The sequence below is a fragment of the Bos indicus x Bos taurus genome, chromosome 5 (genome assembly GCF_003369695.1).
Source record: "Bos indicus x Bos taurus breed Angus x Brahman F1 hybrid chromosome 5, Bos_hybrid_MaternalHap_v2.0, whole genome shotgun sequence".
Lineage (NCBI taxonomy): Eukaryota > Metazoa > Chordata > Mammalia > Artiodactyla > Bovidae > Bos > Bos indicus x Bos taurus.
Genome location: NC_040080.1, coordinates 17,617,526 through 17,633,954, shown reverse-complemented (window position 1 = coordinate 17,633,954; position 16,429 = coordinate 17,617,526). Strand labels below are relative to the sequence as shown.

General features: G+C 38.4%; 1 pseudogene; it reads right to left on the bottom strand.

Moving 5' to 3' along the window:
* Positions 1–16,429, bottom strand: part of LOC113893403 — a 65,721-nt pseudogene that overhangs the window by 11,846 nt on the left and 37,446 nt on the right.

Genomic DNA, 16,429 nt, shown 5'->3' with positions numbered 1-16,429 from the left:
ACATGTGACAGTGTATACATGTCAGTGCTACTCTCTCAATTCATCCTGCCCTATCCTAACCACTGCAGTGTGTTCCCATCTGTTCTCTAGGTCTTCATCTCTATTTCTGCCCTGAAAATAGGTTCACCTGTACCCTTTTTCTAGATTCCATTGACAGAGAATTTAAACAGCCATGATTAAAATGCTCATAAAATTAACTCACAAGATATGTATCTTGGCAAGGAAATGATTACAAAAACAAAAATTCTAGAGATAAAAAACTTAATAGCTGGAATTAAGAACTAGAGAACGAGTGTATCTCAGTGTTAGATCAGCATAAGGTAGAAAGAGTACAATGGAATATCAGAGGACAAATATTCCTCTATTTAGAAATGCTGGTCACATGGTAAGTGTCCCAGTTATCATGCTGTAAAACAAATTCCCCCCAAAACTTAGCAACTAAAGCAAAACATATATACTTCAGTTTGCTTATGATTTCCTGGGTGTAATCTGAGAAAGACTCAACTTGGCAGTTCTGTCTTGGGGTTTTTCATGTGGTTGCACTTAGATGTCATCTGGGGCTGAAGTTTGCTGAGACTTGACTGAACTGTGGTTAATAACTGTGGAAATTCCCTGAAGTATTTTAGGGATAAAGGGACATCATGTCTGCAACCTAATTCAGAAAGAGTTTACATATTTAGGGACAAATGGAACAGGAGGGGGACAGACAGAAAAAGAGAGGGAGACAAACAGAGAGATAAAGATTAAAGCAAAATAGGACTTCCAATTCAAGATGGCAGAGTAGAAAGAGTGAATATGAAATAGAAAAAATGAAACATACTAGATAAAAGTAAAAGATCATGTTTCACTTTTTCTATTTCATATTCAGTGCTCCCATTTCATTTAGTTTATGTTCTCCAATTTCTCCATCTCTTTTTTTTTTTTTTTTGATGTTCTTACTCAAGCCTTTATCAAGGGTAGTAGAAAAGCTTTTGTACACATATATAATTATGGATAATATGTATATTTAGAAAACATAAATTTTTGCCTAACTAAAAAGTTTATGACATTTTGATTCCACTTGTTTGACTTAGTATGAATAGAATGCTAGATTTCTAATTTAAAAATAGATATGCAACAAGTAGCAGTGGTTTACTGTACAGCATAGGGAACTATAGTCAATGTCTTATAATAACCTATGATGGAAAATAATTTCAAAAATAATAATGTGTATTTGTGTAACTGAATCACTTTGCTGTGCACCTGAAACATTGTAAGTCAACTACACTTCAATAAAAAATATATATTTAAAATATATGTATTTTTTAAAAAGATTAAAGCAAAATACTAACATTGGGAAATCCAGGTAAAGGTCATCTGGGAATTTTTATATTATTCTTACAACTTTTCTGTAAGTCTCAAAAAAATATTAAAAGGTGAAACAAGTCCAAAAAATTCATTCTTAGGACACTTTTACACACACAAAAATATGAATAGCATCAAAAACAAAATGCCTAAGAGAAAACCTAGTAGAAGATGGGCAAAACCTCTGAGAGAAATTCAAGACCTAACTGAATGGAGGGATATATGATGTCAATGAATTGGGAGACTCAAAATTGTTAATCATCCTCAAATTTATACATAGATTCAATCTAGTCACAATCAAAATACATTTAGGCTTTTTTTTGGGGGGGGGGGGGCGGTGAAAAGTGACAAGCTGATTCCAAAACTTATACAAAATCCAAAAGGCCTAGAAAGACCAACACAGTTGGCAAGAAACAGTGTTAGAGGAGTTAATAAAAAGTAACACTCATAAATTAAAATCATTCAGACAGTGTAAATATACAATAATTAAGAAATACAGTATTGGTGCCAGGATAGATAAATAATACAATGAAACAGAGTAGACTGTCATAAAGGACAGACACATATGCCCTTCTGTGTATGACAAAGTTACACTGCAATGGGGAAAATGAAAGGTTGTTGTTGAATCACGCGAATACACCAGGATTCTTGGCCCCCGGAGGAGAAGAATTCAATCCGGGGCCAGAGACAAGGCTTCATCGCTCAGAGCTTTTGTGTAATAAAGTTTTATTAAAGTATAAAGGAGATAGAGAAAGCTTCTGACATAGGCATCAGAAGGGGGCAGAAAGAGTACCCGCTTGCTAGTGTTAACAATGAGGTTATATAATCCAAAGAATGTCTGGAGGTTGTAAAGACCTCATCAGACCTACTCCCATAATTTACGTTTTAAGATAACACTGTCCTCAGGCAAGATACATCCTTGTAAAGACCAGGTCTACTCCCATAATTAACATTTTAAGATAACAGAAGGTTGAATACAAAGACTGTCCTTAGGCAGGATACATTATTGTTATATAATCCTAAGGAATGTGGAGAAAGAAAAAAAAGTTTGTCCTTTCTTCCTCCTTGAGAATTCCAGACCCCTCTCTCCTTGGGGACACCTAGACTCCTTATCAACCTGTCTAGGAAACGACTCTCTCAAAAAGAGCCTGTTCAGTAAAAGATTCTGAGTCAGTTGGATGTCCATGTGAATCCTGGAGAAGGAAATGGCAACCTGACCCTTATCTTACACAGATATCAATCCCAGAAGAAATGTACAATTATATGCAAGAGAAAGTAATTAAATTGCTATAATATTTCACCATGAAATATCTACCTTTTGAGACACAGATGCAAGAACAGACATTTGGACTCACTGGGAGGAGTTGTTGTTGTTCAGTCGCTCAGTCATGTCTGATTCTTTGCAACTTCACGGACTGCAGCACACCAGTCTTCCCTGTGGTTCACCATCTCCCAGAGCTTGCTCAAACTCATGTCCACTGAGTCAGGGATGCTATCCAACCATCTAAACCTCTGTCATCCCCTTCTCCTCCTGCTTTCAATCTTTCCCAGCATAAAGATCTTTTCTAATGAGCCAGCTCTTCGAATCAGGTGGCCAAAGTATAGGAGCTTTAGCTTTAGCATCCATCCTTCTAATGAATATTCAGGACTGATTTCCTTTAGGATTGATGGGTTTGATCTCCTTGCAGTCCAGGGGACTCTCAAGAGATTTCTCCAACACCAGAGCTCAAAAGCATCAATTCTTCAGCATTCAGCCTTCTTTATGGTCCAACTCTCACATCCATACATGACTACTGGAAAAACCATGGCTTTGACTATATGGACCTTCATTGACAAAGTAATGTCTCTACTTTTTAATATGCTGTCTAGGTTGGTCATAGCTTTTCCTTCAAGGAGCAAGCGTCTTTTAATTTCATGGCTGCAGTCATCATCTGCAGTGGTTTTGGAGCCCAAGAAAATAAAGTCTGCCGCTGGTTCCATTGTTTCCCCCATTTATTTGCCATGAAGTGATGGGACCAGATGACATAATCTTCATTTTTTTTCTAATTTTATTTTATTTTTAAACTTTACATAATTGTATTAGTTTTGCCAAATGTCTAAATGAATCCGCCACAGGTATACATGTGTTCTCCATCCTGAACCCTCCTCCCTCCTCCCTCCCCATACCATCCCTCTGGGTCGTCCCAGTGCACTAGCCCCAAGCATCCAGTATCGTGAGTTTTAAGCCAGCTTTTTCACGCTCCTCTGTCACCTTCATCAAGAGGCTCTTTAGTTCCTCTTCACATTCTGCCATAAATGTGGTGTCATCTGCATATCTCAGGTTATTGATATTTGTCCTGGAAATCTGATTCCAGCTTGTGCTTCACCCAGCCTGTCATTTCTCATGATGTACTCTGCATATAAGTTAAATAAGCAGGGTGACAATATATGGCCTTGGCGCACTCCTTTCCCAATTTGGAACCAGTCCATTGTTCCATATCCTGTGGTCACTGCTGAGTTTTCCATATTTTCTGGCATATTGAGTGAAGCGTTTTCACAGCATCATGTTTTAGGATTTGAAATAGCTCAGCTAGAATTCCATCTAGCTCTGTTGGTAGTGATGCTTTCTAAAGCCCATTTGACTTTGTACTCCAAGATGTCTGGCTCAAGGTGAGTGATTATCTGAGTTATTAAGATTATCTGGGTCATTAAGATTTTTTGTGTAGCTCTTCTGTGTATTCTTGCCACCTCTTCTTAATATCCTCTGGTGTGTTAGGTCCATACTGTTTCTGTCCTATATTGTGCCCATCTTTGCATTAAATGTTCCCTTGGTATCTCTAATTTTCTAGAAGAGATCTCTAGTCTTTTCCATTCTGTTGTTTTCCTCAATTTCTTTGCATTCTTCACTTAGGATGGCTTTCTTATCTCTCCTGGATATACCTTGGACCTCTGCATTCAGATGGGTATATCTTTCCTTTTCTCCTTTGCTTTTCATTTCTATTCTTTTCTCAGCTATTTGTAAGGCCTCCTCAGACAGCCATTTTGCCTTTTTGCATTTCTTTTTCTTGGGGATGGTTTTGATCACCACCTCCTGTACAACGTCATGAACCTCTATCCATAGTCCTTCAGGCACTCTATCAGATCTAATCTCTTGAATCTATTTGTTGACGGGGGGGGGGGGGGATGATTTGAGAGAATACCATTGAAACATATACATTACCATATGCAAAATAGATAGACAAGAGTTTGATGTATAATGCAGGGCTCCCAAATCTGGTGATCTGTGACAATCTGGAGGGATGGAGTAGGGAGGAAGATGGGAGGAGAGGACAGGATGGACTGGACAAATGGATGCCTATGTCGATCCATACTGACGTATGGTGAAAAAAATCACAATAATATAAAGTAGTTATTAAAATGAGAAATTACCTTTTAAAGCCAGTTTTCCCTCACCCTCTGTTCTTGGGGATATTTCACACCAGGAGCATCCTAAGTACCAGTAGCCTTTCCCTCTCTCTTACCTGAGCAAATCACAGAGGCTGTGTTGCCACAGGAACAGTCAGGACCACTCAGAGCAGTCACAGGGCAACTCCACAGGAAGGACTCAGCTCCTGAGCAGTGAAATCGGGCTGTTGATATCCGATCATCTTCTTCCACCAAGTGTGGTCCTCCGCGGGTGGAGATGGCCACTCCACAGCCAAGCTGATGACAGACAACATTGGTATTGGCCAGACTCCAGTGGGAGGCATAGAGCACTCTCCATCGTCCAGAATGTTCATCTCCACCTGCCCCTCACACTGAGAGGAGCCGTTTGTCATGATCCAGACTTCTGAGTATGCTGGATACGAGATAACAGAATTTCAGAAATATCTAATGATTTCTGACCTGAATAGAGTGTGCAGGGAGGTTAGTCCTGACCTACATCTCACCTGAACAGACAAGCTGAACAGCTCCACTGTGGTGACAAGTGCCCCCTGGACAGGGCACTCTGGGGCAGGACCAGAGCTTAGGCTCCTCCCCCTCACACCTGAACTCTTCAGCCCAGATGCGGCCATCTGACTCTCAGAAGAGCTCATGTCCCAAGACTGACACAGCTTTGCCACACCCCAGCTCTGCACAGATGACTTGGGCAGTGGGGAGTGTGAAGTTTCTATCAGACACTGGGATCCAGTCTTCTCCAGAATAAACTTCTACTCGCCCTGAGCAGGGTCCATCCTCTCCAACCAGATGCACAAATCCTGAGAGAAACAAATAAAAAAACCCACTGCATATTCATGATCCTGGCTTGGCAACTGGAAACATGTCACAGGCAATGGTGTGAAAGCTTTTATTTTCCAGGACTGAGGCATGAAGAGAAAATATAACAGTGTCAGAATTGCATTTTCACGGGCGAGTGTCAGAAGAGAAATCCAGAAGGATTTGCAGAGTTAGTTTAGAATGGTTGAATTCCAAAAACCTATATTTGATGTTGGTTAGGATGAGAATTCCTCATTTAAGGGTCTGGAAACTATAGGGCCCAAGGAAACTGCACTGCAATGGGCATCAGACTTGGGTGCAGAACTGAACTAACCCAGAGTGAAATAGGTCCTTGGGATTCAAGAGTTTATAGAACTAAGATCCAGACAAGGTTAGAAGGCCATCCTGACATTTCTGGGGCTAGAAGTCCTGCCGGATTTTTCTCAGGAGTCAATACTCAAGTCACCGATACAAGGGAAATCAATCGAGAGATCTGAGTGCAGGTCAGTCTATAAACAGACTTATGGCTCATGGAAGGAAAGCTAGATATTATAACAAGTCTACTTCTTATGATTCCCATATGTTTCTCATAATCTCTGATGGTGAGAAATTCCAAGAATTTCTTAACCAACTTGAATTGTGAAAAGAAATTGTCCACAGATGAGTTTGAATATGAAGAAAGGTCAGAGTCATAGGAGAAAGGGTTGGTCCTAGCCATCTTTCAAGAAAGCCTAGGATTTACCAATGAACCCAGGAGAGAATGAGTTCTCAGTGGGACTATAAAAGATGAATAACTGTGTTGATTAGTTCATATTACTGGTTTTCTTCCAACACATGAGAATCTTAGCAAATGCTATGGAGTGAAGGTAATTTAATGTTTTCAAATTCTATCTATATGGTAAATGGTGCTTCCCAGGTGGCACTAGTGGTAAAGAAGCCCCCTGCGAATGCACAGGTTCAATCCCTGGGAGGAGGGCATAGCAACCCACTCCAGTATTCTCTCCTGGAGAATCCCATGGATGAGGGAGCCTGATGGGCTACAGTTCATAGAGTCACAAAGAGTCAGACATGACTGAAGAGACCTAGCATGCACTCATATGCTAACTGCAAACGACTTTCCTATTTCTTGAGAAATAGTCATCATGCTGTAAAAAAAAAAAAAAAAAAAAAAAAAAGGAGAGGGAGAAGAAGAGAAGACAGAGCAAACAGCCATATATAATTTACAGATTTCTACATTACAAAAGCCTCAATGTGGATGAAAGAAAGATTTGGGGAAAATATTTGTCCAGCAAGTTTTTAACACATTTTACCCCTGTGCTCCTTCCATCTGCGACCTAACCCTATTTCCCTTTCCCATTTCTCCCACTGCAGACAAGAGAAAACAATCCTAAGAGCTACAAATGGATGGAAAAGAGACTCTGAAAGGGAAGAACTTCTGTAGGAGTGGAGTGTGGGTGGGATGAGGGGTAGGTTAAACTGGGAGTGGATGGAGTATGAAACTGAAAGAGGGAGACTAAGGGAAAGACTCACGACATGATTTGACCTTCAGGGACCACATTTTGGATAGAGGAAAGGTAACCTAATGAAAAAAATAAAACTTCTCATTATAAAGAACAATTTTTAAATACATTTGCCTGATTTCTGACTGTGCTTATAATTATTTATGTACAGGGTGGTATTCTTTCTGGTAAAGGACTCTGATTTCATAAGTATAAGAACATTGAATGTTCAGAAAGAATATTTCAACAGAATAAAAATCTACTATAGAGAACAGGAGAGAACAGAAAAGACACTATAGAAATTAATGAATCGAAGGACCAGCTTGACCACTTATTCAAGAGGGAATGGTAAGAGCCAGGATGATCTGTTAGCCTTTTGTTACTTACCCACTTTCAACTCCCCATTCCAGGTTAGGACATCTGGTATGGTCTGGCTGGGAGTTTGGTCATAGGATACACATTCTAATTAAAACATTTTTACTTAACAGGTTGTTAGTTTCTATATCAATCACATGAGATTACAAATTTAAAAAGAACAAGAAAGAAATATTTCTTGTATGCTGTTTCATATACCAAGATACATGCTAAACACTCAAATATATGCTGAATAATCAATAAAGTCTTGTACACATCAGGATAGATACTTCTGAGACATATTATTATTTCTTTTTTATTTTCTACTTGATTTTAAATTTTATATAAAAGGATATGTGTGTGAAAATTGTAAGAAAATTTGTGCAATAGGAGGCTGGTGCGAGTGGATAAAGGTATTAAATATAATAAAAATACATCCTTGTCTGGTCTCTTGCTGTACAGACCTGCTGTATCCTTAGGCACACGTAGCATCCTCTACACCACACCTGGACCCGTAGTGATGCTCAGAGAACCCCATATGGCCTTTGACATCTCCCATTGCCCTTCTTTTTCCTCTTAGCTACTATAAGTCTCCTCCACCTTCTTCAAAAATTACAGGTGTCCTCTTATTCCTATTCCTATCAAACAAGCCCCCAAACACAATTCTCTTATATCATTGAAGACATCAGGTATAAAATATAATTTATTACCACAAAACATAGAAATTCATATTTTATTGACTATATCTTTGACTTGTCAGTGTGTGGCTAAGAGTTCCTCCAAAATTTTGGTTTATACAGAGGTTTTAAAGAAGAAGAAAAAAAAAAAACAAAACAAAACAGACAATCCTTTCTAGTAAAAATGAAAGGAGAACCCAGACTCAGAACATTTCATCCACAGCTCTGTTGTCCTACCAGTCAAAAAGCTATGAATATTCAAATCTAAATTTTCAAAGGGGACTTGCAATTTGGCACAAATCCATAAGTTCCTCTCTGATTTGTTTGATGATGTCCCCTGTGCCTCCACTCCTACTAACTTAGCACAAAAAAGTATTTTGCACTATATATACAGAAAGAACTCCGTCCTGGAAGGTACAGCCTCATTCTAGCCCTTTCCTCCCATGGGCTTACTGTGCAAAGCAGGTGCGTGTGGTGATTTGCAAATGTTTCACTCTTCCAAAAGTAAATTATATAAAAATGAGTATCAATTTTTATTGGGATATAGATTAAGCTATATCAGGTAAGATCACTGGAGAAGAAATAGCAGAGACTTGTAAGAGGAAAGTAGCAATAAATGAAGCCCATCAGGAAATCAGTCCTAAATATTCATTGGAAGGACAGGTACTGAAGCTGAAACTCCAATACTTTGGCTACCTGATGGGAAGAACTGACTCCTTTGAAAAAACCCTGATTCTAGGCAAGATTGAAGATGGGAGAAGAAGGGGAAGACAGAGGACAAGATGGTTGGATAGCATCACCAACTCAATAGACATGAGTGTGAGTAAGCTTCAGCAGTTGGTGATGGACAGGGAAGCCCGGCATGCTGCGGTCCATGCGGTAGCAAAGAGTCGGACACCACTGAGCGACTGAACTGAACTGATCACTCACAGATACTTTATGCATTCAAGGAGGATATCTCAGACGTCCCTAGCTTACACATCTATTGCCCTGGTGAGCAGACACCAGCTTCCTTGGAGCTTTCTGTTCTTTCAGACAGTGGGCAATTCACTGATCATACCTGAGCAGATAACTCCTACATCCTCGTCATGACCGCAGTTGTGCCGCCCCCAGCCCCAGGAAGGGCACTGCCACACGTGGGACTCCATTCTTCCACAATACACATGATCCAGCAAGATGGGTCCTGATCCCGCCCCAAAGGGAACAGACTCCACAGCACTGAGGGCTTCTCCACAGCCCAGCTGTCTGCACACCACACGGGCATCGTCCAGGTCCCAGCTGTCATCACAGATGGTGCCCCAGGAACCCTGGTGAAGGGTCTCCACTCTCCTGGCACAGGGCCTGCCCCCGTCCACCAGGCAGAGCTGTCTGCTGTCTGAGGAGACAGAAATGGGGCAATGGGGTGCTGACCAGGAGAGGAGAAAGATCTTCTGTCCTGTGGGACCCTCACCCGAGCAGTTGGGGGCACTCTCTTCAGAAGCTGATGCTGCGGAGTCATTGCCCTGTGGAACATTTAGATCTGGTTTCTTATAGAAGTGATAAGAGCATAACAAGGATGAAAATGGACAAAAACATGAAATATTACTACTAGGTAGCCTGAGATAGATGGTGTTACAAGGTCCTATCAGAGTTAACATTCTGATTTGTAGAGCTCTGCACAGAATCTGAGAAACATTTACAGGAAATGTTGGTCTCTCTACCCTGAGGGGTTAAATGACTTCAGAGTCACAGGATTAGGCTGGTAGCTGGATGTATTCTTTATAAGCTACACACTCTTGGTCACTGACTTTAGAGTCAGGCAGTGGCCTCATCAGAAGCCTCGGGGAGCAGCCATCAATCCTCTATCATTAAAATCGTTCTCCTTGGTATAGTCATGAGAACTGAAAAACAAATGGTCTGTGAGACACCATGGTTTACCCCAGAATAGTTCACTTATGATTCTAAGCTTCAAACTCCAGATCTGGATACTTAGTTTGAAAAAATATAATCTCTTTGAGTAGATTAAACAACCCTGCGTGAGAGATAATGTCAGAAGATATTGACTGACATTGGCCAGATTCCACTGGGAATCACAGAATGCAGCTTCTTCTCCCAAATGAATATAATCTCTCCTTGGACATTGTGTCAGGAATTGCTATTGTCTAAAATTTGGAGTTATTTGTTTTCTAGGGGAAAATATGTATTTCTAACTCTCAGAGCAAAAATATGTTATAGTCCTGCTTTGAAAGCCTTTGAACAAACAATATTGACAGACACAGTGCATTATTCTCTCCTTTGATACATAACCAGTCATGGAAAGAAAGGGTAAATGATGTCTATCACTGTCGTAGTTTAAGTAAGTGAAAAGTAGAGAATAAAACCTCAAATTCCGTACTTCCATGAAGAATGGAAGAGAAAGCAGGCCAATGGTCTTCTTGTTAGACACAACTTTAATGCTAGAAATTTTAAGTAAAGGTATCATTGGAAAAGACTCTGATGCTGGGAGGGATTGAGGGCAGAAGGAGAAGAGGATGACAGAGGATGAGATGGCTGGATGGCATCACCAACTCGATGGACGTGAGTTTGAATGAACTCTGGGAGTTGGTGATGGACAGGGAGGCCTGGCGTGCTGCAATTCATGCAGTCGCAAATAGTCGGACATGACTGAGCGACTGAACTGAACTGAAAAATATCAGAAATTTGTGGACACAACATGGACTAAATATGCTAAAATTCTAAAGAGAGGAGATCATGTAATATGTTTCAATGTTAGCCAAGGATCTACAGCTTCTTTTTCTCTGGAGGAATTTCCCAATTTGATGCCTGGGTTAGTGGCTCAGAATCTGGGCTCAGAGAAACAGAGGACTCCTATTTGGACAGAGAAGCCAGCATAATTTGGGGTTACCTGGTGGTGAGACAGAATTGGAGACCTGAAATCCTTTCTCACACAACAGATAGAATATGTGCTCATTATACAAGCCCTGAAGCTGGCAGAAAGCCAAAGATCAATGTCAAAAGTCTTGGAGAGCAGAGTGGATGTTCCCTTACTCTCTTGGGTGCTGAGCTACCAAAATATCCAGGTTCTCAACCAAAATCTTTGAAGGCCCATGCCACATGGACAGAGAGATAAGAGGTGGATTGAGTGCTACCAAAACCACAACCTAGACTTGTTACAGCTCAGTTCTCAGTTGTATTTATATATTTGAGTGATCTTCAACCCTTCTCCTACTTGCTTAACTAAACAGAATATGAATCCTCTCAAGGGTTAGAAAATGTATCTGGAGGATCATTTTTTCAATGACGAAGACATGGGATGACATGACATATTAACAAAGTGAAAAAAAAGAAAATAAGAGAAGGCAGAGACTCACATGATAGAGGCGCTGGAGTTAGCAGATACAGATTTTAACTATCATCAATATATTGAGGAAAAAAGAGGAAATGAGAGAATAAATGGTGAAAAGATGAAAAACATTAACAACTTATTATAACTTTAAAAATCAAGGAACAGTTACCAACTGAAAATAAAATGTCTAGACAGTTGAATTAAAAAGTTTAGAAGAATTTTAGATAGAACTCAACACAGAATTACTGACTTAGAGGAGTCCTAGAGATGAGAGATGAGAAGAAGGAGGAGTGGGATAGGAGGAGAAGAGAAGCTAAGACAGAGAGACAGAGCAGCAGAAGTAATACTTGAAGATATAATAACTGAGAATTTTTAAAAAATGGATGGATGGGCATGAAAACTCCCACACCTAGAAAAGCTGCTGAAAATCAAAGGAAAAAGGAAAATTTGGAATAATAACAGATCTGTTTAATACAAAAGAAGGGGGAAAAGAGAGGAAAAAAGAACATAAAGCACGTGGGTCAATTAAAAGGAAATGACAGATACTAGCCCAACTATACCAATAACTGCACTTACAGTAAATTGATTAGATACTTCAAATTAATGCCCATCTTGATAAAACCACAAAATCCATGTAAATGCTACCATGAAGATATTCAGCTTATATATGAGGGTAAAGAAAGGTTGAAAGTAAAATGATGGGGAAAATGTACATACTGTGTGAATCCTAACTGTAAGAAAACTGGAATAGCTATATAAATGTCACAGAAAGTAGACTTCAAAGCAAGATGTGCTAGTTGAGTTAAAGAGGGTATTTTCATTATTATAACAGGATACACCCTTAATGAAGATATTATAGATATTAAAATCCAAGAAAAAGTCAAAACATTGCTTTGAAATATAGAATAATACTTGACAGAACGAAGAACAGAAATAGACAAAATCATAATCAAAATGTGGGGACTTTAACATGCATTTTGCAATAGCATGCAGACCAAGTGTACAAAAAAGAATGAAGAATATAGCAGATGTAAACAACAGTTAGCTAAATAACATATATAGAGCAATACACCCAACAATGAAAGAACTTGTTATTTACATTATTGTAAATTCACTGGAAATTTTCATTTTTAAATGATCATCAGTTCAGCTCAGTTCAGTTGCTCAGTTGTGTCTGACTGCAACTCCATGGACTGTAGCATGCCAGGCCTCCCTGTCCATCACCAACTCCCAGAGTTTACTCAAACTCATGTCCATCGAGTCAGTGATGCCATTCAACCATTTCATCCTCCGTTGTCTGCTTCTTCCACCTTCAACCTTTCCCAGCATCAGAGTCTTTTCCAATGAGTAACTTCTTCCCATCAGGTGGCCAAAGTATTGGAATTTCAGCTTTAGCATCAGTCCTTCCAATGAATATTCAGGACTGATTTCCTTCAGAATGGACTGGTTGGATCTCTTTGCAGTCTAAGGGACTCTCAAGTGTCTTCTCCAACACCACAGTTCAAAAGCATCAACTCTTCGGTGCTCAGCCTTCCTCACAGTCCAACTCTCACATCCATACATGACTACTGGCAAAACCATAGCCTTGACTAGATGGACCTTTGTTCACAAAGTAATGTCTCTGCTTTTTAATATGCTGTCTAGGTTGTTCATAGCTTTTCTTCCAAGGAGTAAGCATCTTTTAATTTTATGGCTACAGTCACCATCTGCAGTGATTTTGGAGTCCCCCAAAATTAAGTCTGTCACTGTTTCCACTGTTTCCCCATCTATTTGCCATGAAGTGATGGGACCGGATGTCATGATCTTAGGTTTCTGAATGTTGAGCTTTTTCACTCTCCTCCTTCACTTTCATCAAAAGGCTCTTTAGTTCTTTACTTTCTGCCATAAGGGTGGTGTCATCTGCATATCTGAGGTTATTGATATTTCTCCCAGCAATCTTGATTCCAGCTTGCGCTTCATCCAGCCCAGAATTTCTCATGATGTACTCTGCATATTAGTTAAATAAGTAGGGTGACGATATACAGCCTTGACTTACTCCTTTCCCTATTTGGAACTAGTCTGTTGTTCCACGTCCAGTTCTAACTACTGCTTCCTGACCTGCATACAGATTTCTCAAGAAGGAGGTCAGGTGGTCTGGTATTCCCATCTCTTGAAGAATTTTCCACAGTTTGTTGTGATCCACAGAGTCAAAGACTTTGGCATGGTCAACAAAGCAGAAATAGATGTTTTGATGATCATGTGATAGAACAAAAACCTTCAGAGAATTGAATTTATACAGAATATTTACTTTGACCAGAGTGAAATTAACTATTAATAAGAAAATATAGTTAGCCATCCCTACTGAGAAAATTAAGAAATATTCTTCCAAAGAATTCCTGGGTCTGGAAATAACTTTCAAACTTGAAAATATTGTAAAATAATGGTAACAAAGATATGCTGTAACTAAAATTCTTCCAATGCCACTACAGTAGTGTCTAAGGGAAATTTATACCCTAGATTTAGAAAAGAGGAAAGACATAAAATGAAAAAATTTAAGCTTTCATTTAAGAAGCTAGGATATGAAAAATAAAGCCTAAAGGATGTACAAGATTGGAATTAATAAAGAAAAAAATAAAGTTAATCTAAAAAAGAAAGTAAGCATAAGACAAAGACAATAGAGGAAAGCCGTTCAAACATGGCTCACTGAAAATTGATCAACACTGAGCAATACTAATCAAGAGCAGAGAGAAAAAATACCAGAATGAAAAGACAAATCACTATAAATTATACAGATTTTTTGGTCATAGTTTTGAGATGCAATATACACATTTAATGTGGATAAATATCCAGAAGAGTTCCAGTTTCTCCACAACCTTGTCAACATTTGTCTTTTTTTAAATTATAGCCATTTTGACAGGTGTAAGATGACATCTCATTGTGGTTTTCATTTACATTTCTCTGATGATTAGAGATGTCAGTATATTTTCATATACCTGTTAGCTATCCACATGTCTTCTTTGGAGAAATGGCTAGTTCCTGACTAATTTTTTAAATCAGTTTATTAAAGGTTTTGTTGTTGTTGTTTTTGTTTTGCTCTTGAGCTGTGGGGTTCTTATATATTTTGCAAATTAATCCCTTATATGATTCGCTGTAAGGTGCCTTTTCACTCTACTGTTGTTTCTTTTACTGTCATGCTGGTGTTCAGTCATTCAGTCGTGTCCAACTCATTGCGACCTCACAGAGTATAGCCTGCCAGGCTCCTCTGTCCATGAGATTTCCCAGGCAAGAATACTGGAGTGAGTTGCCATTTCCTTCTCCAGGGGATCTTCCTGACCCAGGGGTTGAATCCATGTCTTGTGTGTCTCCTCCACTGGCAGGTGAACTCTTTACCACTGAGCCATCTGGGATAATCTCACTTGTCTATTTTTACCTATTCTTTTGGTGTCATACCCGTGAGATCATGAAATAATATATTTTTATTTTGAAATTATAAGTAAAAATATCACATATCTAAGATATAATTCCTAACTGGTGACAATATTATAACATCATACACAGTAAAATAAATTTATATGCAGTAAGGTTTTAAATATTACTTAGTGGAATTATAAAATCATTTGTAGAAAATAAACTTGATTAAAAGTTATTTTGAGATGAAGAATGGCATTTGAAACATTGCATTAAAGGCATAGTCAAAAAACTAAAACGTATAAATTTGATCACATAACCTCCCATACACATATACAAACCTAAAATCATACACAAAAGATGGGGAAATATTTCCATATGATGTTAGAAAAATGGTAAATGATGTTAGTTTATAGAGTTCCTAAAAATAAATAAGAAAATTTGTAAAATATTCTAGAGAAAAAATTAAAGATAGAGAAAGATATCTGAAACACCTATAAATATTTACTTATTAATCACTCTCCACATTCAATAACAAATATAAACACAGGCGTCTATAAAGGCACTTACACACACTAACACATCCCTGAATGAAGGAAAGACCTTGCATACTTTAATTACCCTGTGTTTCTTCTATTAGGACAGTGCTTCACATTGTATGCACTCATTCAACAAGTATGGATGGAGAACATTTTCTAAATACCATGATAAATGCTTGTTAAATATTTATTAAATAAATGAGCAGATGAATAAAATTCAGTGAAATATATTTTCTTTAAATCAATGCTAATCAACAAAATAGTGAAGCAAATATAAATTAATGATAATGGTTTATGAAAATAAAGTGTATTAAAGAAAATTAGTCCATAAACACAGAATAAATTTATATTTAAATTTTCCCCTACATACTTTTTAATATAAATGTATTTATTTTAATTGGAGGCTAATTACTTTACAATATTGTTTTGGTTTTGCCATACATCAACATGAATCTGCCATGGGTTTCAGTGGAAAATTGTTGAATAGATTCTAAACTACTCTCATCTATTATTCAATATGACATATGCACAAGAGAATATTTCTGTAGTAAGAAGAAACTCTTTAAGGGAATATACAGATTTACCAAGTAGACGTCAGAAAAAGATAGACAAATGGCTACTGAGTAAAGCAAAACCCTCCTTGCTATTCTTTGGAACTCTGCATTCAAATGGGTATACCTTTCCTTTTCTCCTTTGTTTTTTGCTTCTTTTCTTTTCACAACTACTTGTAGGGCCTCCTTGACAGTCATTTTGTTTTTTTGCATTTGTTTTTCTTGGGGATGGTCTTGCTCCCTGTCTCCTGTACAATGTCATGAACCTCCATCCATAGTTCATCAGGCACTCTGTCTATCAGATCTAGTGCCTTAAATCGATTTGTCACTTCCACTGTATAATCGTAAGAGATTTTATTTAGGTCATATTTGAATGGTCTAGTGGTTTTTCTTACTTTCTTCAATTTAAGTCTGAATTTGGCAATAAAGAGTTCATGATCTGAGCCACAGTCAGCTCCTGGTCTTGTTTTTGCTGACCGTATAGAGCTTCTCCATCTTTGGCTGCAAAGAATATATAATCAATCTGATTTTGGTGTTG